Raw genomic sequence first — 24025 nt, forward strand, 5'->3', positions numbered from 1 at the left:
ATTGGGGTTGTTTTTTGGTCAGTGGGGTTGTTTTTTGGTCAGTGGGGTTGTTTTTGCTCATTGGGGTTGTTTTTGCTCAGTGAGGTTGTTTTTTGGTCAGTGGGGTTGTTTTTGCTCAGCAGCCCGATTCTCTCATTTCTCCACTCTGGTTTCAATGCCTACAGTGACACACAGTGGTGATGGGCTCTGCTGTGCCACAGCACTGCCTGGACCTGGGGGACACTGGAAGTGGTGGCAGTGGTGACCACCAGGCTCCCCTTGCAGGAGGATCCACCTGCTGATGAGGTTTGGGCTCCAGGCTGCTCTCCCATGGCCACATAAGGAAGCTTTGGAGCTTCCAGTCTTCCATCCAATCTGTTGCCCATTTCCCATGGAGTTTTCTCCCAATCAGCAGAGAACTTCAGGTTCCCTAAGCTGATTTGTGCCACAAATGCAGCGCTCAAATCCTCTTTAGTTTCTGTGACAATGCAAATTTTTTTTTATCCTTGTGTAAGCAGACAGGAAATAAAAGTTGGCTTTTGGCTGTTGTGCTCCCCCTGTTCCTTGCACTTCTGGAGAGCCCAGCAGGCAGAGGTGGCTCCGTTGTTCCTCAGGAGAACATTTTCCATTGTCCCTGGATGTGTTCCCCTTCCATTTGCAGGTGTTTGCAGGGCAGGTAGATGCCTGCAGGTTTTCCTCAGGAATATTCCATTCTGCCATTCCATTGCTTTGCTTCCAAAGGATTTTTGGATTTATTTTCTTTTTCCTCACCTGCTTGGAGAAGGAAAATGGTCAGATGAGGAGAAGTCTTGGGCTGTCTTCCCACTTGAGCTGGAGGTGGAATCACAGAATCCCAAACTGGTTTGGGTTGGGAGGGACCTTAAAGCCCCATCCTGTTCCATTCCTTGGGCAGAGACACCTTCCACTGTCCCAGGATGCTCCAATCCCTGCCAAACCTGGCCTTGGACACTTCAGGGGAGCTTCAGGCAAGCCCCTATTTCCAAATCCCAGCTATCGAAAAAATAAAGAAAATTCTGATACTGATCTTGTTGGAAAGCTCTGGAAGTAAGGAGCAAGCTGCGAACAAATGCCTTGAAAATGGGTGGAAGCGCCAGGAATGCTCCGTTTCTCAGGGCTAACCCCTCCGAGCAGCCCCGGCACCGCGCAGTGCCCGGGCAGGCGGCTCCCGGAGCGCAGCAGATGTTCCGGATCCCCCCCGGCCGCAGAAAAACGCTCCTCGCCGGCAGCCTCCGCACCCGCGCGGCTCAAGGTCAAGCTGCTGCCAGCTCCATCCCTCCGGAGCCGACCCGGAGTGGCAGAGAACCCTCGGCGAGCGCCCAAATCCCTTCTCCCCGCCCCGGCAGGGCCGGCCCCGCGGCCCGCGGCCCCGGCGGTGCTCGCAGCCGCGGGGACCCGGTGGTCCCGGGGGGCTCGGGGCGGCCGCGGGCGGGCAGCGATGCTGGGCTGCTGCTGACATTTCCGCCCGCCCGTGCCCAGCCAATTGGCGGGGCTGGAGCAGCCACACATGAAATATGATGAGACACAGGAGGAGGAGGAGGAGGAGGGGGAGAGGGAGAGGGCGGGAGAGCCGCCGGCTCGCATGCCGGGGGCTGCGCACAGCCTGGCCGGAGGCGAGCGCGGCCGGAGGAGCCGCAGCACCCCGGGGATGGCCCCGAGCACTGACCAGGAGGATGCCACCGCCACCCAGGTGGGCCGGGCACGGTGGCACCACGGCCGGGGGACGCTGCCCTGGGGCCTGGGGACGCGCAGCTTTGGGGGGATCTGTCCTGTCCCCCTCCAGAGCTGATGGCTCGGCGCTGTCCCCGGCGAGCTGTGCCACACACGGGGCCACCGGCGCTGCTTAGCGGAGGGCTGAACTTTTCTGGGGGGGGTTCGGTCGGGTTTGGTGAAAACCCGGAATGCCAGCCCTGGAAGGACGCGGTGTTGCCGTGCCAGAGCTGCTCGGTTCAAACTTCGCAGCCTGGTCCTCAGTTTGATGGGAAGCACTTGACAGAGCTGCTCTGTGCCTGGCGTTAACCCTCTCCCAGCTCCAGCCGGGCTGGAAGCTGTTAATCCCGAAAAATTCACTCGCAACAAATTTAACCCCACTAAGGAGCCACGGCAGAACTCCGGGAATGGCATCCAGCAGCTGCTCCTTTTTATAATGACTTTGCATTTATCCCAGAGCCGGCTGGCGAGTTCACACTTTATTATTATTATTATTTCCCCGAAGGGGAGGGGGTCCGATTAAAAATAATAATCATACAATAATATTCCCGAGGCAACCCTGGGAGGGCAAACCACACCTCCCCGTGCTCCGACTGTGCCACCGCTGTCGCTTTATTAATTTCCCTGCGCCGTGAGTGACAGTCCTCCAGAAGTGATAATTGGTGCGCTGTGTCTTTAAAAGGTTAAAACCCTTTTCAAAAAGGCCTCGACTCATAGTGGGAAAAGACAAGAGAGGCTTTGGCTGGCTTTGGATCCAGAAAACAGCTGCTGATTAGAGTCTGCGTCTTCGGGCTGAATTTATTACATATTTTTCAGCAGCAGGGATTCTAGGAGGAAGCTTCCGTTTGGGTTTCTTGATCGTGGTTTATTTTTATTCAGAGGAATAACAGAGGAAGGATTTGTTCCGGCTGGAGCATGCTCACAACCTGCAAGACCTCCCATTATTAAACTGCCTACTTTGGGCTTTAATATCCATGTGGTATTTTTTTGATTTTTATTAGCGTTATAATTATTTGGCAGCGTGCATCTGTCTATTTTTTTTTTTAATTTTTTAATAATTTATTCGGAGAGGAAGCTGATCTCGCAATGAGCTTTCTCCTTCCTTACTTGAAACAGGTGCTAATGAAAGAATGCAAATAGCACCGGCTGAGCCGAACATTTCATAAAGAAGGGAACAGCCACCGACCCCAAGCGCTCCGGGATCTGCCCGCTGGCCCCCGGCAAAGGTAGGCACGGGGGCTTTTGTCGCTATTTTTTTGCTGTTGTTCTCTGCGTGGATCTTTGGGATTTTTTCTCGCCCTTCCTTCCTTCCTTCCCTCCCTCCCTGGCTGGCTGCGGGTGCCCAGCCGGCCGGCCAGATTCCATTTTTTCTCCCCAAAGGTGCCAGCTTGGCGTCCCCAGCCCGCGTCCCCGCGTCCCCACCGGGGGTGGCCGCGGCCACTTCCGCGCTGGGCGAGCGCCCCGAGCCCGCGGCGAGCCCGGCGCTGTCACCGAGCCCAGCCCGGAGCCGCGGCCCCGCCACGCTCGCAGCTACTTTGCCGCTTAATTAGCCCTGGCTGTCGCATGAATTTATCGTCGCTTGACAGCAACTTCATTTTCTCCCACCGTGCGGGGAGGAGGAGGAGGAGGAGGAGGAGGAGGAGGCGATGAATTGGCGCTGGCTGGTGGGAGGCAGCGCTGGGGGCGGTGGGAGGCGATCGCGGGGTGTGACAGGGACGTGCCAGCCGGCCAGGGGCGTGCGGAGGGACACGGGCTCGGGGACGTGTTGCTCCGGGGACAGCCGCGTCCTCCCGGGGCCCCGCCGGAGCCGGAGCCCGGGGCCTGCGCCGCTTCCATCCCTTCCCTGGCCGCTGCCTGCGGCTGCTCCCCGATGCTCCAGCGCGGAGAGAAATACCCACATTAAACAAATAAAATAAGATTCCAAAGCTCGTTTCAGCAGCGAGGTCCATGCTGGTGGCTGGATCCCTGCACAAAGCGCTGCGGTTGGGTTTTTTTCCTCCTCCTGCATGGTTTTATTTGGCTGTGGCACTCGGGGATCAGCCTGCGGGGTTTGTCCTTTGGGAAGCCCGAGTTTTTCCCGGTGTCGGAGGCAGGTGGAGGCATCCGCAGCCCCTTGCGGTACCTGCCCGCGGCTCTGGCCGGGTTTTGTGCCGTGCTCCCAAGCCCGGGCTTGCAGCAGTGACTGCAGTGGCCTCTCCAAGGGCCAAATCCAGCCCTCCTTGGGATGATCCAGCTCCTCTGGCTGTGGGAGCCTCCGAGGGCAGGGATTAGCCCTTTGTCTGAAAGTTTGTGTTTATATTTCGGCGTGTTTAAGTGTTACATATTTCTGTTCTGGCTGTGCACGCAGGATATTTGCAGGGGTTTTGCCTGAGCATTCAGGAAAGGATCTGCAAGGAAAGTTTCCCCTGATGAGTTGTGTGAGTTGAGGGTGGGCAGCACGTGAAACAAAATATTTATTTTATATAAATAGCCCCTTGAAGCTTCCTCCAGACAGAACTTGGGAATGTCTGACCTGACAGAGGAAAAGTACCCAAAACTCAATGTGCAGCCTGGTCTGTCCATCCCTCCCCCATTCCAAAAGCTGATGATTTTTAATTAAGAATTTGATATGGGGTGTGTGTGCAGGAAAATAGGATTAAAATGTGTTCTGGAGGCAGCAGGATGGGAATCTTCCTCTGCTCCAGGTTTGGGCTGGGTGAGGGCTGGCAGCACCTCGTGTCCCCTGCCCTGCTGCTCTAAAAGACAAATCCAGGTGCTAGTGGCTGCTGGAAAGCCCCAGCCTCGGGCTTTGGGATGTGAGAACATGGATTTTTCCCAAAACCTCGTGTTCCCTGTGCCGAGACAGCTGCTGCTCCTGCAGGATTCTCTTCTCGCCGTGCCAGTAACGGAGTTTGCCCAATGCTACTTTTTAAAATATTTTCTTTTGGAGATTGCAAATCATCTGAGCTGTACCAGAACACGGGGGGGGGGGGGGGGGGGGGGGTGTCTGGCTTTATTCCCTCCCCCTCTGGCTCAGCTGGAGCGCTGGGATCTGTCCTGGCAGTGCCGGGTGCTGCTCCTCCCCTCGCCCAGCACTCGCTGTGCTCAGGGAAACCTTTGGGATGCAAAGAAAGCCCGAGTGAGTGGTGGCTGAGGGGGAGAGGATGGAAGGTGTTCTTCCTACGGGAGGTGGTCTTATCCCTATGGAGATGTTTTCCTTATGGGAGGTGGCATTTCCCCTATGGAAGTTTGTATTTCCCCTATGGCATTTTGCATTTCCCCTCTGGAAGTTGGTGTTTCCCCTATGGGAGGTGGTGTTTCTCCTATGGACTTTGGTATTTCTCCTATGGACATTGGTGTTTCCCCTATGGAAGGTGGTGTTTTCCCTATGAAGGTGTTTTCCTTATTGAAGGTGGCATTTCCCCTATGGACGTTGGTGTTTCCCCTATGGATGTTGGTATTTCTCCTATGGATATTGGTGTTTCCCCTATGGAAGTTGGTGTTTCCCCTATGGACATTGGTGTTTCCCCTATTAAAGTGTCTCCTGTGTCAAGTTTTGGTTCCTGTGCTGCCTCTAGGGCCATGAACATCTCCATGCACAACCCAAACCCTGGTCCAGCCATTGGGGCAGGACGCAGTGGGGTTTGTCCCAGAGCTCTCAGCACAGGTGGTGGCACCTGAGCCCTGCCAGGAGCTGCTCTGAGGCCTCTGTGACACCTGAGGACCAATGAGACTTGGTGGCCCTGCATCTTTATGTTTTTTATAATTTCATCCCTCCTGAGAACGGGAAATGAAGCTGTTTCAGTCCCAGGATGCTTCTCAGCAGAGGTGGTGGCACCTGAGCCCTGCCAGGAGCTTCTCTGAGGTCTCTGTGACACCGGAGGACCAGTGGGAATTTGTGGCCCTGCATCCCCATGACTTTTATAATTCCACCCCCACTGAGAAAGAGAAATAAAACTGGTTTTGTCCCAGGCACTGCAGCCCAGCTCATCTGGCACTGGAAAGGATTCTGGTCATTATTTTCCTTGAAACAGTCGTAAAACTCCTGTAAACACCCACAGCACACCAAGCCGGGGCCTCCAAAGGTCTCTCCAGCATCTTGGCTGTTCCTGGGAATGGCCGTGGCAGTTCCATGGGAATGGGGAGATTTCCTGGGAATTTGGAGAGCGGCTGATGGGCCAAAGGGTTTTATGGAGCCCTGGAGGAGCCGGGGTCAGAGTGCTGAACAGCCTCCTCCTGCTCCTCCTCCTCCTCAGGTGCACTCTAATCCTGCATTTCCACCTGGATAAAAATCCCAGAATTTTCTCTGTGCTCAGGATGTGGAGTTGATGAGGGGGGGATGAACAGGAGAACAGGAACTCCCTGTTGACCTAAACCCCATATTTCTAATAGGGCCAGCAGTGGGGGAATCTGTCTGCCCGGTGCTGGTGGGAGCACAAACTGCTCTGCATTAGTTTGGGGTTAAAAAGCTCTTTTTTTCTCAATGTCTGCTCAATGTCTGCTGCTGGCTCAGTTCATGCAGATTGATAACGTGGGCTAGCATGGGAATAACATGGCATAGCACAGGAATAATATGGGATAACATGGGGATAATGTGGGATAAAATGGAAATAATGTGGGATAGCATGGGGATAATATAGGATGACACGGGAATAACGTGGGGTAGCACAGGAATAGTATGGGATAGCACAGGAATAATGTGGGATGGCATGGGAATAATGTGGGATAACATGGGACAGCATGGGAATAAAATGGGATAGCACGTTATTATAGGAATAATCTGGGATATTATAGGAACAATCTGGGATAGCAGAGGAATAATGTGGGATAGGATGGGAAAAACGTGGGATAGCTTGGGAATAACATGGGATAGTATGGGAATGGTGAACCCAGCTCCCTGATTTATTTCCCTGTTTAAAGGTGTGTGGTGATACCTGAAGAGGATTTTCCAAAATAACTTAGACATCTGGTGCTTGCTACCCATATTTGGCTGTGTTTTGGACCCATATTTGCCCATAGTCTTGACCCATTTTTACCCATATTTCCCCCTATTCCTGACCCATATCTACCCATATTTCTCCATATTCCTGACCCATATTTACGCATATCCACCCATATTCTTGACCCATATTTTGAACCCATTTTTACCCATACCCTTGATCCATATTTGCCCATTTTTACTCATATTCCTGACCCATATTTTCCCATTTTACCCATATTTGGACCCATATTTACCCATTCTTACCCATATTCCTGAGCCATTTTTACCCCTATTCCTGACCCATATTTACCCATACTCTCAATCCATATTTACCCATATTCCTGACCCATATTTACACATTTTCACCACATTCCTGCCCTTCCTGCAGCAGGGCTCTCAGGATCCACAGGCCACATCTCTCCCTTTAGTTCTTTAAAAAGCTCTGAAACTTTTTCATGCCAAGAATGGAAACATTGCAGCTCCCTAAGTCAGGGATTTGCTCTTGCTGCTGTAGTGGGGGGGGGGGGAACCGGCGGGGCCTTTTTTGTTCCTTTTTAACCTTTTTCCATCTTTACTTTTCCTCCTGTGTGACGGGGAGGAGGGAGGAGGGGGAGCCTCTTGGCCGAGCTCTCAGTGGGAGTCCCTGGCAGATTGAAAATACAAATAATAAGTTCTGACTCTAAGCCCCAACTGCAGAAAGCAGCACTCACTGGGGTTTTGGGGTTGTTTTGGGGGGGGGGGGGGGGGGGAACCAGCGTGGCCTTTTTTGTTCCTTTTTAACCTTTCTGCATCTTTACTTTTCCTCCTGTGTGGGAAACGGGGAGGAGGGAGGAGGGGGAGCCTCTTGGCCGAGCTCTCAGTGGGAGTCCCTGGCAGATTGAAAATACAAATAATAAGTTCTGACTCTAAGCCCCAACTGCAGAAAGCAGCACTCACTGGGGTTTTGGGGTTGTTTTTTTGATTTTAGATCATTCTTTGCTGGGCAGGCTCTGGAAAATGCTGTAGGGGAAGAACATTTTGCTGTGGAGCCAAATGGGGCTGGAGAAGCCCCAAGACTGTGGGTGCCTAGGGGGACTGAGGCTGTTTCAAGGGGAATGTCACACCTGGAATGGAATAATGGGATCATTTAACCAGGCTGGGACAGTTTGGGCTCTTGGGGGGCTCTGGGATGCTGCTGGAATCCCCAGGGAGCCCCAGGAATTGCTGCTGGGATGGTCCCCAGGAGCTGCTCCCAGCCTGGCCGTGCTGCTGTGTCCCACGAGGCCCTGACCCCACTCCCTGCAGCTGGGAGAGGAGAATCCCACAGGGATCCCATGGGATTCCAGTGGAATTCCCAGTCCTGAAACAGGCCAGATGTCAGTGCTGCACAATCTGTCCCTCCCTGGCTTCTCTGTGGGACCTTGGGAAGGAGCTGGGACAATAAAATCCAGGGGAGGAGATACCCATGGATGGCTGGATCATCTCCTGCCTCCCTGGGGGAAGGCTCCGGGGCTGCTGCTGCCTCAGGGATGGGATTTGGGGATTTGGGGGCTGCAGGAAGCAGCAGTGAGCAAATCCTGATGTAAGCAGGGATGCTCTGGGATCAGCGAGCCCAGAATTGAGCATTGAGTAAAGGAGGGATGAGAAAAGTTCGTGGTGATGTCAGGGGTGAGCTCAGGGGCCTTGGAAAAGCACCTCGGATCCAAACAAAACTTCCCTGCTGCTTTTTTAGCTGCCTTGAGAGCTAAAGCAGATTTTATAATCCCATGGGTGCTCCTGCATTGATTTGTTCCTGGTGGATGGATTGGAAAATCCACAGAATTTACAGAATGACCAGGTAGGAAGAGACCTTCAAGGCCATCGAGTCCAACCCAAACAAAAGGTCCAGGAGGTCTGAAATAACCAAAATTGGATTTTAGAGGGAATTTTTTGTGCAGAAGAGCAGGTTCTTAGCAAGGACTCAGCTTCACCATCCCCATCCCAATCCCTGTAACCCCCAACCATCGTCCCAAAACATCCCAGCATTTCCAGCCCTCCACAGCCAATTCCCCTTTGTGTTTCAATCCACAAAAATAAATTTATCCTCATCTCTCTCATCCTTTACCTGCCTCTGCTTTGCTTTTCAGAGTCCCTGCATTTGCAGGGATATTAATTTCACCCGAGTTTTGGTAGCTTGGGCTCGTATTTTGAATTTTTTTTTGTTTCCTGCACTTCTGGCATCAGAGGGAATTTCATGGGAGAGTGCAAATTGCCGAGACAAACAACTTGTTTTGTTTTGAAGGGCTGCTCCAAAGCAGTTTGGCCGGATTTTTCCTGAAAAAAAAAAAAAAAAACCCAAAAACCTCCTTGCTGCAGGGAATTTGGGGCAAGGAAGGAATTCTCCTGTGCAGCAGGAATGTCCCCATGGACATGGTGATATTTGATTGATTATAACTTGGACTAATTAATTGGAGAGGAATTCTGTGCAGGGAATAACAAAAATCTGGTAGCTGGAAGGGGAAGGAAGGGAAATATTTATGGGTTAGAGGAAGGGCATGGGGGGGACAGGAGAGCAAGGACTGCAAGTTTAAACAAATAAATCAGGTAATTATAAAGATATTGCTGTTTTAGCCAAATAAATTGGCATTTTTGTGGTGTTGAACCTGTTTAGGTTGATGGTGAGAGCAAAAGGTGCTTCTCAGCGGGGGCAAAAATGAAATTATTTCACTCCTAATTAAGCTGGATCCATCATTAGTGGGATTTAATTTGCCTTTGTGGGGTCAGGAGGAGCTGGAGGCAAAAATCCTATTGGAAGTTTTGTTCCTAAATTGCAGAAAGGGAATTATTTTTGTTCCCCTATCCCTGAAGGGAATCCAGAGACACAATTCCCCGGGGCAGGGTGGGAGATGCTCCCCGGGGTTTCTGTCTTTGGGGCAGGAGGAGAAGGAACCTTGAGGTTGGGTTTGGGTTTGCCTGTGAGGGAAAAATGTCCCTGGGCTGATCCTCCCTGGCACCTCTGCAGGAAATGGGGTTTGAGTGGGGTTTATGTGGGGTTTGAGTGACCCCAGGGCTGCAAATGCCATTTGTGTGGGGTTTGTGTGGGGTTTGAGTGGGAATAGAGCTCCAAATGCCAGTTTTGTGGGGTTAGAGTGGGACCAGAGCTGCAAACGCCATTTGTGTGGGGTTTATGTGGGACTAGAACAGGAAATTACATTGGTGTGGGGTTTGTGCAGCACCAAAGGCCCCAAATACCGTTTGAGTGGGGTTTGAATGACCCCAGGGGTTCAAATGCCAATGCACCTCTGCAGGAAATGGGGTTTGAGTGGGGTTTCAGTAGGTTTATGTGGGTTTGAGTGGGGTTTGTGTGGGTTTATGTGGGGTTTCAGTGGGGTTTGTGTGGGTTTGAGTGGGATTTGTGTGGGTTTGAGTGGGGTTTGAGTGGGTTTGTGTGGGGTTTGAGTGGGTTTGTGTGGGTTTGAGTGGGGTTTGAGTGGGATTTGTGTGGGTTTGAGTGGGATTTGTGTGGGTTTGAGTGGGTTTGAGTGGGTTTGAGTGGGGTTTGAGTGGGGTTTGAGTGGGATTTGTGTGGGTTTGAGTGGGATTTGTGTGGGTTTGAGTGGGGTTTGTGTGGGTTTGAGTGGGGTTTGAGTGGGTTTGAGTGGGTTTGAGTGGGGTTTGTATGGGGTTTGAGTGGGGTTTGAGTGGGGTTTGTGTGGGTTTGAGTGGGTTTGTGTGGGTTTGAGTGGGGTTTGTGTGGGGTTTGTGTGGGTTTGAGTGGGGTTTGAGTGGGTTTGAGTGGGTTTGAGTGGGGTTTGTATGGGGTTTGAGTGGGGTTTGAGTGGGGTTTGTGTGGGTTTGTGTGGGTTTGAGTGGGGTTTGTGTGGGTTTGTGTGGGGTTTGAGTGGGGTTTCATTGGGGTTTGAGTGGGGTTTGTGTGGGTTTGAGTGGGGTTTATGTGGGGTTTCATTGGGGTTTGAGTGGGGTTTCTGTGGGTTTGAGTGGGGTTTATGTGGGGTTTGAGTGACCCCAGGGCTGCAAATGCCATTTGTGTGGGGTTTGTGTGGGGTTTGAGTGGGAATAGAGCTCCAAATGCCAGTTTTGTGGGGTTAGAGTGGGACCAGAGCTGCAAACGCCATTTGTGTGGGGTTTATGTGGGACTAGAACAGGAAATTACATTGGTGTGGGGTTTGTGCAGCACCAAAGGCCCCAAATACCGTTTGAGTGGGGTTTGAATGACCCCAGGGGTTCAAATGCCAATGCTGTGGGGTTTGTGTGGGGTTTGTGTGGGGTTACAGTGGGACCAGAGCTGCAAATGCCATTTCTGTGGGGTTTGAGTGGGTTCTGAGTGGGGTTTGTGTGGGGTTTGTGTGGGATCAGAGTAACAAATGCCATTTGTATGGGATTTATGTGGGACTATAACAGGAAATTCCATGTGTGTGGGGTTTGTGTGGCACTAAAGGCCCCAAATACCAGTTGTATGGGGTTTGTATGGGGTTTGAGTGGGGTTTGAGTGGGGTTTGTTTGGAACCAAAGCTGCAAATGCCATTCGTATGGGGTTTGTGTGGGTCTGTGGCAGGAAATTCCACTTGTGTGGAGTTTGTGTGGGATTTGTGTGGGGTTTGTGTGACACGAGGGCTGCAAATGCCATTTGTATGGGCTTTGTGTGGGCCTAGAGCAGGAAATGCCACTTGTGTGGGGTTTGTGTGGGGTTTTTATGCTAAAATGCAGTTTTGAGCCTTAGTGGGACCAGAGCAGCAAATGCCAGTTCTGTGGGACTTGTGTGGGGTTTGTGTGGGGTTTGTGTGGGGTTTGTGTGGGGTTTACATGGCACCAGAACAGGGAATATAATAAAACCCATTTGTATGGGATTTATATGGGACTAGAACAGGAAATGCCACTTGTGTGGGGTTTGTGTGGCACCAAAGGAGGAAATGCCACTTGTATGGGGTTACTGTGGGGTTTGTGTGAGCCCAGAGCTGCAAATGCCTTTTTGGCAAAAAGTTCTTTGGGGCCCAGTGCCATGGGGGGCTGCAGGAACAGCTCCTTTCCCTCCTCTTGTAATTCCATGCTCCAATTCCAACATCCCAAGGGTGGAGGATATCAATAACAGGCCTTAGGATAATGGGATTAACCTCAGAACTCAAAGGAGTCCTGGAAAAATCACCTGGGCAGCCCCCAGGAAGTTCCTGAATTCCCAAAATATCAAATCCAGCTGGAATTCAGCCCCTCCAGGGTGCAGGAATGCAGCAAAATGGGATAAAACTGCACAAAAACTCCAGGAATGGGAGGCAGGGCTGATATTCCTTTTGCCACAGGAGTTTTGGGCTGCAGGAGTTTTGGGATGCAGGGATTCTAGGATGCAGGAATTTTGGGATGCAGGAATTTTGGGAGCCTGGGTCCTCCTGGGCCCATCGGCTCCTGGGCTGAGCACTTCCCAATGCTGCTCCTGGTGGGATTTTATCCCTTGGGAAGATTTTCCAAATTGTAGGATAATATCTAGATCAGGAGGAACACAAGAAAGCTGCAATTAGCCCCATACCCTTCGTTATCCCAGCTTTATTTTTGGGATTTGGGTGCATTTTAAGGCCTGAATCCTTCCCTGAGCAGCCTGTTCTGAACAAAACTGAGAATTCCAAGGGTGATTTCCCAGCTCCCTGCCCATAACAGGTTCCTGTTGCTCGTGTTGCTATTTCTGTCCATATTTATCCATTTTTTCCCCCATTCAATTTGGATTTTGCCACTGTAAAAGCTGCTCAGGGTCTTGACCTCTCTGCAGGAGCCCACCCCCAGCCCAAAACTGCATTTTGGCATAAAAACCCATAAAAATCTTCATTATGGACCAACTTTCCCGGCTGAAAAACCCTAAAATGAACTCGGCAGTGGGGAGCAAAGGTGGAGGAGGGGGGAGAGGATGCGAATATCCCAGAAAGTTGCGAAGTGAAGCATTCCAGAGTGGGAATAAGAGCTGGAGGTTGAATGTGCAATCACAACCTCCCTTTGTCTGCGGGCTGTTGATCGGCGAAGCTGCAATCTCGTGGCAATAAATAGATATTTAAGATAAGCTCCGGCGTGTAATTAAAGACTTCTGCCACACGGCCAGATGCGCTGCCTTTATCTTTGTGTAAATGAGAGCAGAGCGGGGCTCTGCTGCGCTGAGAGCCCAAAAAAAAAAGGGGAAAAAAGGTTCTTTGTCCCAGTTTGCATCCGTTTGCTGCAGGGTGGGAGGGAGGGAGGGATGGGACCGTCCCCAACCCAGGGAAACTGGAAATTGTGGTGCTTTAAGGGTTGAAGGGAATTAAATGTGTCGATAAAAGGTGTTGCACTCAGCCAGGAGCGTTTCCCTGATTTTGCAGTGTTTTGGGATGGGAATTCAGGGAGGGAGGGATGGAAGTTCAGTGAGGGAGGGATGGGACTGTCCCCTCCCCAGAGAAACTGGAAATGTCACTATTCCAAGTGTTAAAGGGAATTAAATGTGTGGGGGAAAGGTGTTGCCTTCAGCCTGGAGCGTTTCCCTGATTTTGCAGTGTTTTGGGATGGGAATTCAGGGAGGGAGGGATGGAAGTTCAATGAGGGAGGGATGGGACCATTCCCTCCCCAGGAAAGCTGGAATTTTTAGTGTTCTGAGGAGCTAAAAGGAATTAAATATGATGTTGCCACTGCTGATAAAAGGTGCACCCACAGCCAGGAGTGTTTCCCTGATTTCCCAAGGTTTTGGGATGGGAATTCAAGGTGGGAGGGATGGGACTGTCCCTTCCCAGGGAAACTGGGAATTTCAGTGTTCCAAGGGCTAAAGGGAATTAAATGTTTTTTGGGAAAGGTGTTGCCCTCAGCCAGAAGAGTTTCCCTGATTTCCCAGGGTTTCAGGATGGGAATTCAGGGAGGGAAGGATGGAAGTTCAGTGGGGGAGGGATGGGACCATCTCTTCCCCAGGAAAATGGGAAATATCAGTGTTCTGAGGAGCCAAATGGATGAAATGTGGCGTGGGCACTGCTGATAAAAGGTGACCCTCAGCCAGGAGCATTCCCCTGATTTCCCAGGGTTTCAGGATGGAATTCAGGCTCCCCAGGGCTCTGACTCTGCCCCTGCTTTGGGACTCCAGGCCCAGCTTTGTCCTCGTCCCACAGGAGAGGTGGGATCAAAGCTTTGGGCTGAGCCCAAGCTCTGGAGCAGGTTTAGCCCTTACAGCTCCTTAGGATGGAATTTTGGGATCACTGAGGTTGGAAAAGCCCCCCAGGACCATCAATCCCCACCATGCCACCAGCCCAGAGCAACACCCAGGTGCTCCTTGGACACCTGCACGTGTGGGGACTCCAAACCTCCCTTCCAGTGTCACATCTGGCATTCCAGAGGCAGATCTCCCTTTCTGTGTCCCCCAGGGCTGCAGCAGGGCACAGAAATTCTGGGAAAATGTGTCCTGGCGTCTTGAGGGATGTTTGGAACTGCCAGGAAGGCCCTGAAAAATCAAAATTCTCTTGAATCTGTGAACTGTGCAGCTCAGCAGGGTGGAAAGTTGGAGGCAGCAGGGGGATTGTGCATGGTCCTGGCAAAAATTCCACCTGATCGGGGAGGATTCCATCCTGGAAGGGCCTTCCTGGCCCTTTTCTGCTCCAGGACCCCCTGGAACAGGGAGGTTTTGTTCCAAGCAGTGCCTGTGTCGTTAGTGGGGTCTGGTTTGAGCTTTTCCAGCACCACCTTGGATTTCAGATCCCCACTTTGGGCTGGAATCCTTAAAAAATGCACGAGAAGTGATGCTGTGTTTTGGGGATTAAAAACTGGGAAGGAGGAGAAGAAAGTAGAATTTCTTTTGGGATTTATCCCCAGGGGAATTCCTGCTGGAATCTGGGACGGGATTTGTACCCAGGGGAATTCCTGTTGGACTCTGGGATGGGATTTATTTGGAATTTCTTGGGTTTATGTACTGGGATTTTGTCTTCTTAACAAGGTGGAATTGTTGGATTAAGTTTTTGAGTAATTTTTAAATGGGATTCCTTTCTTTTTTCAGTGAGCTCGTGGTGTTTTGCCTCTGTTCTGCCACTCCTCTCCCACTTAGGCCGGCCCAAATCCCCTCTAAACTCAGTATTTGTACCTTGATCCTGACTAACTCTGACTTTAAGTCAAATATTTGATTCTTGGATGTTTTTTCCGTTCCAAGCCCCATGAAATGGCAGAGCCAAGCTCCCACCCAACAACCCCACTCTGCTTTTTGGGAAATGGGTTTTTCCCAGGCTAAACCCTTTTAAAACCTTTAAAGCTGCATAAGCAGCTTAAACCCAGCTAAAGCCTGAGATCATTTTAAACAGCTTGTGCCAATAGAAAGACTTAGATTATTTTAAATACCTTAAAGAGATCTGCAGCTTTAGGGGAGAATTTGGCCAGATTTGGTTGATTATTTGATTTGGGTGATTTTGTTGTCACCACTGGGTGCCTCTGCCCAGCCACTCCTGGTTGGGAGACAGAAAATCAGGGAATTTTGGGATTTCTTTCTACATTTTGGTTGTTTATTTGACAGTTTGACTGTAAACATGGCAGGAAAATCTGAATTTGTAACCTTAACCCTGCCCTCATGCTCAGCTCAGGATTATCTGTCATTCCTGGACCTTTGGGTTATTTGGATAAATCTGCAGCTGATTTGCAGGAAAAGTTGGATTTTGTTCCACCAGGTGAGGATTTTCAGCACCTGGGCTGCCCTGTGCAGTTTGGATTCTCCTAAACCACTTTTAGAGCTTTGAAAATCCCACCTTCAATGTGGTGCCTTAATTAAAACCCGTTAAAAAAGGGAATAAATGGGGGAAGGAGTCCAGGCTGAGGGGATTTCTGCACACCCCTCACTCCACATCCCTCCCGTGGGATCTGATCCTTCTGTTTTTTTGGAGATGGAAAATCAGGATTAATTCAGGCTCAGAGATTTGAAGAGTTTGGTTTATTCCTGAATTAAACCAGAAGGAGTTTCATTCACTTGGAGAGCTGAGTTATTCCCACAGAGGCAATTTCTGGGAGCTGACGGAGCAGCATCCCCTGGAATATTTTCTCCAGGAGATAAAATCCCCCAAAGTTGAAAGGAAAAACAATCAGGGAAAATTTCCACTTGGAATTTCTCAGCTGGGAAAAGGAGCTCAGGCATTTTCCTGCTGCTGGAATCTGGGATGGGATTTATCCTCAGGGGAATTCCTGCTGGAATCTGGGATGGGATTGGTACCCCAGAGAATTCCTGCTGGAATCTGGGCTGGGATTTGGACTCTGGGATGGGATTTAGACTCTGGGATGGGATTTGTATCCCTGGGAATTCCTGCTGGAATCTGGGCTGGGATTTGGACTCTGGAATGGGATTTGGACTCTAGAATGGGATTTGTACCCCTGGGAATTCCTGCTGGAATCTGGGATGGGATTTATCTCCTGGGAATTTCTGCTCCCCATCACCCAAAGTGCAGCTCCTGGGACAGAGAACAAGCCTGGGCTGGGATTTTCCCCAAGTCCCACTCCTGGTTTTGGTGCTGTGGGATTTGTGTTTATTGGGAGCACCCTGGGAAAGGGAATTGATGCTGGAGCAGGAGGGGTTTGAGGTGGTGCTTAAGATCCAGAACTGAGCTGTAGGTCTCTGTTCTTTTCCTGTGTTGGGACAGACCCAGGTGAACAGGAGGGGAAAACCATGGAAATACAAAAAAAGTTTGGGATTGAAGAGACTTTAAAGCTGATCCCATTCCATCCCTGCCTTGGGACAGGTGCTGCTGCTGTTGGAATTCTGAGCTCTGCAGCTGGGGAATCACCTGAGTGGGGCAGAGGGAAAGAATCCCCCATTTCCCTGGTGCCCATGACGCTGGGGTTGGATGGACACCCATGGATGGATGGGAAAATGTGGCAGTTCTCATGGGAAGGGCCGACCTGGAGCAGAGCTGGGATCTCCATCCATTGGGAACAGCTCCTTCCCATCTCTCCTATGTACCCATGGAACAGACAGACTCGGATCTCTGACATCCCAAGGAAATAGAATTTTAGGATTTTAACTGTTTGAATTTGCAAGGGAGGTTGGATAAGAGAGGGGAGATTTCCAGTTTAATTTCCAGATTCCCAGACTGGATCAGTCACTCGGGTTATTCACAGTGCAGCCCTTAATGAGTTCTGGGCTCCTGTATTTTAATCCCCTGATAAATGAATTTGTTATTCATAACACTGGAGGTGAGCGCTCCTTTGGAGGGAATTGCTTTCCTTCAGCCTGCCAAGCTCTAAATTCTCTCAGGTCAGGCTGCTCTTCATCACCTTCCTGGATGTTTTCCTGCTCCCAGTGCTGGCATCCCACAGTTTGCACCTTCCTGGGGCCGAATTGCAGAGCTGAGCTTGGTGATCCCGGTGAGTGCCTTCCAGCTGGGAATATTCCAGGATCTGCTCCATGTCAGGAGCTGCCTGTGGTGGATGGGGTTCTCCAGCCCCATGCAGGTGCTGCAGGGTGTGGGAAGGAGCTTTGCAGCTCCCTAAAATCAGTCAGGGTTTAGGGGGGGCTGGGGGGCGTTGGAAAGCACAAGGGCACTGGCAGCCAGGAGTTTGTTGTGGGTTTGGGAGGGGATTAATGAGGGATTGATCTCAGCTCGGAGTAAAACTCCAGAGCCTCCCTCCCCTGGGTGCTCAGCAGCCCCGGGGCTCCTTCAGACTCCCTGGAAAGCTGGGAAGGGTCTTTGGGATGTGGGGCTGACCCTGCACAGGGACACCTCAGAGCAGGGAAGTGGGAAGGCAGAACATTCCCAGGATCACTGATGCCTTGGGAAGGCTGCCCTAGAGCAGAGACCAGACTGAGCTAAAGAATAAAGCAGGGATTTATTAAAAGGATCTCCTCAATGGATGCACCTTGGGCAGCACAAGAGCCCAGCCAGGGCTGCACCCAAGATGAACCAAAATGGTCCCAAAATGCACGAGCACTCACGGGGTCTCTCCCTGGGATCAGCTCTGCTCCATGTGCAGACTGCAGTTCAGTGTCCAATTCCAGCTTTAGCCCATGCAGTCCCATCCTGCTTGTTTTTCTCTTTCCAGCCCACGCTGTTTGTGCTCTTGGGCCTGAGATTTGGATCATTTGTCCTTGGTCCCCAGCTAGAGCAGGAATTGTTTTGTCTCCCTGGTCTGTGCAGGCCAGGAGTTTGTTGTGGGTTTGGGAGGGGATTAATGAGGGATTGATCTCAGCTCGGAGTAAAACTCCAGAGCCTCCCTCCCCTGGGTGCTCAGCAGCCCCGGGGCTCCTTCAGACTCCCTGGAAAGCTGGGAAGGGTCTTTGGGATGTGGGGCTGACCCTGCACAGGGACACCTCAGAGCGGGGAAGTGGGAAGGCAGAACATTCCCAGGATCACTGATGCCTTGGGAAGGCTGCCCTAGAGCAGAGACCAGACTGAGCTAAAGAATAAAGCAGGGATTTATTAAAAGGATCTCCTCAATGGATGCACCTTGGGCAGCACAAGAGCCCAGCCAGGGCTGCACCCAAGATGAACCAAAATGGTCCCAAAATGCACGAGCACTCACGGGGTCTCTCCCTGGGATCAGCTCTGCTCCATGTGCAGATTGCAGTTCATTGTCCAATTCCAGCTTTAGCCCCTGCAGTCCCATCCTGCTTGTTTTTCTCTTTCCAGCCCACACTGTTTGTGCTCTTGGGCTGAGATTTGGATCATTTGTCCTTGGTCCCCAGCTAGAGCAGGAATTGTTTTGTCTCCCTGCTCTGTGCAGAGAGCTCACCATCCCATAATGAGAAGCCCAGACCCACACACTGAAGCAGCACAGAATCTGAAAAATAGAAAAGCTAAACCTGAGGCATCATCACCCCAAACTCCTTTTCCTCCATGTCCAAACCTGTGGAGCTGTTCCAGGAGACACCTGGGCTGTCCCAGGGAGCTGCTGGAGGAGCTGGGAACACCAATCCCAGGAGGATCCATCCCTCCTCCATCCCTCCTCCTCCTCCTGCTCTGCTCCAAAGTTTTCATGGAAAAGTGCTGATGCTGCAGCAGAGCTCCCAGGAAAGTTCCTCCCATAAAATAAAACTGGAACAAGAAGCCAGAATGCGTAAAAAAGGAAAAAAAGTAATAACAAAATGAAATAAAACAGGAAAGGGTCACAAGGAAACAAAAAGCAGGATTGTGAGGAAGGATGGAAAAGGGGAACAGCAATAAAATCCCGTGGGTTTGGTCGGGACATTTCCTAGAGAACAGTAAAAGTACAAAATAGCTCAGTTCCCTGAAAATCTCAAATTCTGAGTAAAAGGTTTTCGTCCATACTCATAAATACGTTTTTAATGTGGATTTTTTATTAAAAATGCTCCTTTTAAAGCTTTTAAACTGTGGATTTTTATTAAAATTGTTCCTTTTAAAACTTTTATTTTCTGGGCGTCTTTCTCGTAACCTCCCACTGCTTTTCCATCCCTGCTGGGACATGCTCCCATGTCCTGTAACCCCAAATATTGCTGCTTATTCCTGAAAATTCTGCAGGATTCCTGGTACCCCACTGAGCCCCCAGCCTTTCCTTTTGGGACACTGTTTGCTATTGGAGAATAGCACTTAAAAAAATTAAATAGTAAAAAAACCTGTGTTTTCTTTAGATTATTAAATGTCTTCCAGTCTGAGTCTATCCAATGTCTCCAATATCTCTTCTGCATCATATCCCATTTTTTTCTCCTTTTTCTCATGAGGTGATGACCTACCTGAGCAGAATTATGTGTATTTATATTTATTTATACAAAATAATAAAAAATACATTTTATCTACAAAGTAGAAGTCAGGAAAAAAGGGAAGCACAAAAATTTTGAATTTCTTGCTGAAACATCTAAAAAGTTTTTAGAGATATTGGTTATTAAGAGGGAGTAACAGAGAGATTCCCATGGGGTGGTGAAGAAGTGGTTGTGGCTGAAAGTGGCTGTGTTCAGACCAGGTGGGAATTTATATTTATATTTTTTAGATTTAGATTTCTTTTTTTAATATTTACAAACAATATTTTATTTGTATTGTAGGTATAATGTATTATATACATATACATTAATACATTATATGTATTATATGTATAATGTGCTATATACAATATTATATTTATATTGTTTATATTGTTATAATTTATTAATGATTTTTATAATTTATTGACGATTTCTGTAATTTTAATATATTTTTTTAAAAAATGTAATTTCCTGCTCTGCCCTCCAAATTGCATCAAGCTGCTCTCCTGAGCGAGGCCTCCCCAAAACTGTTCCCTGAAGGTTTTTTGAAAATTTCTTTTTGAAAAAAATTCATATTTTGATTTTTCGGCTCCCTGAGCTGCGATTTGCAAAACAAAAGTGGCTGCTGGGCGTGGAGCCTTTGGGGTTTGGTTGGCCGGGACCGCGCCTGCCCCGCCGGGGCTCCCTGCAAATCCCGCATCCCTCCGGGGTGTGGCAGCCCCGAAAGAGCCCCGGCAGCTCCGCTCTCCTGCGCGAGTGTGGCTGCAAAAACCGACCCGCGGGGTGAAAACACGGGATAAAAACACGGGATAAAAATAGGGGATGAAAGCAGGGGATGAAAATATGGGATAAAAACACGGGATGAAAATAAGGGACAAAAATATGGGGGAAAAATATGGGATAAAAGTACGGGATAAAAATATGGGATAAATCCAGAGTGCCCACCGGTGCTGAGGAAGGGGCTGTGCTGGGGGGTGCTTGGTTTGGGCAGAGCTGTTTGGGGGTTTGGTTTTCCTCCCCTCCCTGGCTGGAGGCCCTGCCCTGGCTCAGGTGTGGCTCTGTCCCAGCTGTGGTCTTGTCAGAGGTGTGGCTGTCCCAGGTGTGTCACAAGTGTGGCTCTGTCCCAGCTGTGGCTCTGTCTCAGGTGTGGTTGTCCCAGGTGTGTCACAGGTGTGGCTCTGTCCCAGGTGTGGCTCTGTCTCAGCTGTGGCTGTCCCAGGCGTGTCCCAGCTGTGGCTTTGTCCCAGCTGTGGCTGTCCCAGGTGTGGCTCTGTCCCAGGTGTGGCTGTCCCAGGCTCTCCTTTCACCCCAGGTGTTTTCCTTGGCTCCCAGCGCTCCCAGGATGTGCCTCCCCGTGCTGAGCAGAATTCCCCTCTGGCCCTGCTGGGCTCAGGTGTCATTTCCCCGGAATTGCTGTAGGATTGCTGGGACCTGCAGCCCTAATTCCCATTTTCCCTGTGTGGCTGATCCATCAGCAGCTCCTTTCACACCATGGCTGGGTGCACAAATCCTGCTCTTTTATTTTGGGATAACCCCTGAGGAACTAGAGCTGGTATTGCAGGAGCAGAGGCTGAAGCTGTTTGCAATTCATGTTTTCCTAGGAAGTGGGAGGCTCATCCCTGGCTGAGGGCATGTGGCTCTTGTTTTGGGGATGAGCATTTACCCCTCCACATGTGGGACCAGCTCCTTTCTGTCTGTGCCTGTCTGGCTGTCCTTCCCTTGTCTGGATATCCTTTTCCATACCCTTAATCCTATCTGGATATTCTTATCCATACTCATTTTGGATATCCTTATCCTATCTGGATATCCATACACTATCTGAATATCCGTACCCTATCTGGATATCTTTATCCTATCTGGATGTCCTTATCCTTATCCTATCTGAATATCTTAATCCTATGTGGATATCCTAGTCCATACCCTATCTGGGTACCCTTATCCCGTCTGGATATCCTTATCCAATCTGGGTATCCTTATCCAATCTGGGTATCCTTATCCATACCCAGTCTGGATATCCTTGTCCTGTCTGAATATCCTTACCCTACCTGGATATCCTTATCCTATCTGGATGTCCTTATCCTATCTGGGTATCCTTATCCTATCTGTATATCTTTATCCATACCCTGTCAGGGTATACTTATCCTATGTGGATATCCTAATCCTATCTGGATATTCTTATCCATACTCAGTCTGGATATCCTTATCCTATCTGGATATCCTTATTCTGCCAGGATAACCTTATCCATACCCTATCTGGATGTCCTTATCAGATCTGGATGTCTTTATCCTATGATATCCTTATCTTTATCCTGTCTGGGTATCCTTATCCTATCTGGGTATCCTTCTCCATCCCCTGTGTGGATGCCCTAATCCCATCTGGGTATCCTTCTCCATCCCCTATGTGGATGCCCTAATCCCATCTGGGTATCCTTCTCCATCCCCTATCTGGATGTCCTAATCCTATCTGGGCATCCTTATTCTTCCCCAGCTCTGCACATCTGGGGCTGTGAACCTCCAGGAAATCCCTCCCTGGCATTTTTCCAGCTGCAGCCACCAGTCAGGACTTTGAGCAGGGGCACATTTCCCTTTCAGTGCCTGCTGGAATTTTGAGGGAAATTTCAGTGCCTGCTGAGGGAAAAGTGCCTCCCCGGTTCCAGGATTTGATGTTCAGCTTATCAGGACTTGCCTGATGATCAGAACCTTTAAAAAAATAAATTTAAAAATTCAATTCCCTTCCCCCAGGGCAAAGACGAACAAACCCCTGACTAAAATGAGTTAAAATATCATTTTGGAAGTTGTGTCATTTCCAACAGACCTGTAAATGGCTTCTCACAGGTGTTGTAAAAGTCTGGAAGCCTCCTCCTGGGTGGAACTTGGATTTGGATACAGCTAGAGGAGGCAGGAGTGCCAGTGAGGGGACATCGCTGCCCCGTGACCGGGTGTGACATCAGAGCAGCAGTTCGGGCTCTGGTCCAGCTCCCACGGTGTTCCACGAGCTTTAGGGCTGCCAGACATCCGTGTAAGCTGAGATTCCCTGGATTCCAGGCTGCACGGGGGATGCTGCCCTTCCTGAATTCCAGTGGGACAATCCCTCTGTCACCTGCCCCTCCCACCGCTGCATTTCACAGAATCTTCATTATCTCCTAAAATTCGGGTTTGGCCATCCAGCTGCCAGGACAAAACTTGAATTTTACACTTTTATCGTCTCTCCAGTGGGTTTTTTAAGCCCTCCTGCAGAGCCAGCCAAAGGCTGGCCCTGCTCAGGTGAAAAGTCTCAGTGACATCCCTCAGGTTATTAATTAATGGCGTAATTAAAGATGAAATAAACCCGGCTCACTCCCCAGTGCTCAGGGACACAGCTGATTCTCCAGCACATTTCTCAGAAATCCCTGGAAGTGTTTGGTGCTGGCACACGGAGGAATTCCCAGCAAGGGGAGCAGAGACAGGCTCATGGGGAATTAGGGATGAGGAAAAGATGGGAGAGGAGCCCCAAACACTCAACCCAGCTGCGGGTTGAGTCTCTTTGTTGATCTCAAAGAGTTTGAGGGATTCCCTGAGGAGATAATCAGCCAGGACACTGGGAAGGGAGGCTGGGGATGGGAGGAGAAGCCCTGGGAAATGAGGGGAAGGGCAGCTGGGGATGGAGGAGAAGCCCTGGAGAATCTCGGCTGCTCTTGGACAAAATTCTGGATTCCTGGGTCAGGGAGATGAATTCTAATGAGGATAAATGTGACGAGCGGCGATTGCAGAGAGGCGAGCAGAGCAATTTCCTTACCCAGAGGAGATTAAGAGCCCATCACCTCGGCCTAATGAGGGCCAGCCCCGGCTTGGAGCTCCCAGGGAATGGATAATGACAGAGCTGGATCTGGGATTTGCCAAATCCGCCGTAAAAACCCTCAAAGCGACACGAAACACAAACAATTATTGATGACTTCAGAGCCGCTGGGAGCCCCGAGCGGGGGCTGCAGTGGGAGGGTCCTGGGGCACGGATCCCCACAGCTGCTGGGAGTGCTTTTGGAGAAGGAGGCTGCTTTTCCATGGGGATATCTTTAATCAGGATCTTAATTCTGGAGTTTTCTCAGCACGTTTGTTCCAGAATTTCAGCTGAGAGCTGTGTGGGCTTTGCCTCCTCAGCCCTGGCTGCAAGGACCGAGCTGTCCTGTCAGAAACTATTAAACACAGACCAGGAGCTGCAAACTGATGATGTGTGGCCATTTCTTTATTTTATATTTGGAATTTCCTTGTTGGGGTTTCCCTCCTGGAAGGGTGGAATGGGGGCTGCTGCTCTGGGGAGCTCTGGTCAGTTCTTTCTCACCCCCAAACTTTGCCAAACCCAGCAGAGGTGCAAACCTTCCCTGAGCCAGCCGTGGAGGCCCTGGGGCAGAGGGAGAAGGGAATGTGCAGAGTCAATAATTAAGTGTGGGATTTGGTGCTGATTTTCCTTGTTTACCTCAGGAGTAACACTGAGATCCCTTCCAGCTTCTGCTCTGAGCTCTGACTTCAGGAGCCTCTGGATGGGCCAAATCCATGTGGCTCCTGCAGGAAACCTTGGAAATGCTCCTGTCCCATCCTGGGGTCTCAGCAGGGATTGGTCCCCTCTGTGCCCTCCTTACCACTGCTGCAGGAATCATGGAATCATGGAATAATAGAATAATTTGGGTTGGAAGGACCTGATATCCTATCCAGTGCCACCCCCAGGGACAACTCCCACTGTCCCAGGTGCTCCC

The 24025-nt window shown here is 50.3% G+C and overlaps 1 protein-coding gene across 2 annotated transcripts in view; it reads left to right on the forward strand.

The window, feature by feature from the left end:
• Positions 1-1562: 1562 nt before the first annotated feature.
• The window catches only part of HIVEP3 (HIVEP zinc finger 3), a 250826-nt gene continuing 228363 nt past the window's right edge, over positions 1563-24025 (forward strand). Inside the window, exons 1-2 of one of the 2 annotated variants that reach the window (XM_041479337.1) lie at positions 1563-1687; positions 2824-2933. The gene's annotated coding sequence lies outside the window, so the exon portion shown is untranslated. Of the gene's footprint in view, positions 1688-2440; positions 2687-2823; positions 2934-24025 lie in introns of those variants that run through there. The other variant, XM_041479336.1, reaches the window with a different exon arrangement.

Source organism: Pyrgilauda ruficollis, unplaced genomic scaffold (assembly GCF_017590135.1).
Source record: "Pyrgilauda ruficollis isolate IOZ18807 unplaced genomic scaffold, ASM1759013v1 scaffold48, whole genome shotgun sequence".
NCBI classification, from domain to species: domain Eukaryota; kingdom Metazoa; phylum Chordata; class Aves; order Passeriformes; family Passeridae; genus Pyrgilauda; species Pyrgilauda ruficollis.